Here is a 1663-nt window from a genome sequence, read left to right as displayed (position 1 = left end):
AAGTTGCCTGAAAGTATTATTGCAATGTTGTTTGATTTTGAATTCTGCTTAAAGAAAATCTTACCTTGTACAAGGAAGTAACATTTCAGGCAAGTACTATTCACGTGCTTTAAAGAACATGGAATAAAACTGCTGTAGTTCCCAGAATCACTTTTCTCTCATGGGTCTCCCTATACAGTCACTCTACACAGCGCTCAAAATGTTGGCAAACGTGCACCGTGTTCTCATGAAAAATGGGTATGTTAGACAGACGGTGTCATGCTAACCCAGATTTAACCTTAAAGGGTGAAATTCAGTTCTCGGTGGAAGGCCCACACACTAGCTGAAGTTGCTGTAAGCCCTATTTCGAGAATGTATGTAGCAAATGGCCTCTCTGGGGTTTGTGTGATTCTCCTGCATGAGAGGTGGACGGTGTTCACCGTGATTGTTTCCTCACACAACTGTGAAACACAGACGAAATGTCACGTTTGACTCATCTACGGGTGCTCTTTGTTCATTACAGCAGATAATGCGCATCTTCCCGGTTAAATGTTAACATCTCTGCACATTTTCAAAGCAAAGTACTGAAATATTTTCCATCCCAGAGGCAAGCAGTCAGTTTGCTGGGGTACAGGCTCACATCTTCACCCGGCTGTGGATGGGGGCTTGTTTTGACAGTCCGGCACTCTGCTATTGCTAAAACATTGCCAACACAACAGTTAAACTATAATACCTTTTTTTTTTCCTTCTCAGACCACAAAATATTCTAGACGATCTGTGTTTTGCATCTCCCAACATTGGTGGCAAGTTCCATACAGCAGGATGAAACTTTTTAGTGGAAAGAAAGTAGAAAATGAGATGCTTGATCTGAAGCCAGGAACTAGATCTTGAGGGTTCCTGCTCTAGAAACGACATTCATGGGATGGGAACTGATCCAGAGCACATGGAAGCTGTGTGTACCCTAGTAATGTCTTGTCCCTATAATTTCATGTCCTGGAGACAACGGGGCATTTACCAAACTCTCCCCTTTGTGGCGTCATGTCCACAGGAGGGCACCCAGGGCAGGGAGATTAGACGTTGGCCAGACCCTCTGGCTGGGTGAGTGAAGGGCAGCTCCCCACTTCCCTGTGCTGCAAACTTGCCATGGAGACAAGAAATTGAGTGAACCGAGCAGTCTTAATTCAGATAGAAAGGAATAACTAAGGAATTACTATCTTTGAAGAGCAAACGGTGGGCGATCAGACCATTCATCAAAACCTCAACAGACTGGTTCAAGTCCCTGGTCTGAATCAGGCTAGCAGAAAATATACTTACGTAAAATTCCTATTAGCTCTTTACCTGTCCACAAGCTCTGGGTAAATTGCAACACCAGGGTGTCATGAACCTGAAGCTAAAGCAGATGGAAAGGAGATGAAACTCGGAGACATCTGAACCTGTTAAAATGAGGGATGTGGAGAGACCATGCAGCCAGTCCTACCTCTGCCTGCATTATCCGCCCAGCCAGTCCCCACTGCCTTCTGCAGCGATGCAGTGGCACTCGACTGTACGAAGCCCTTTAGGTATGGAGGGTAAAATCTCAGGCAAGGTACCCGTGAGCGATCCAGTGAGCCACAGCAGAAGCAAGCTGTGGCCAGAACATTGACCTAGACCTCTTCTCTATGATGATTTCTATTTAAAGAAAACG

Source organism: Mycteria americana, chromosome 4 (genome assembly GCF_035582795.1).
Source record: "Mycteria americana isolate JAX WOST 10 ecotype Jacksonville Zoo and Gardens chromosome 4, USCA_MyAme_1.0, whole genome shotgun sequence".
NCBI lineage: Eukaryota > Metazoa > Chordata > Aves > Ciconiiformes > Ciconiidae > Mycteria > Mycteria americana.
This window is presented reverse-complemented; position numbering follows the sequence as displayed.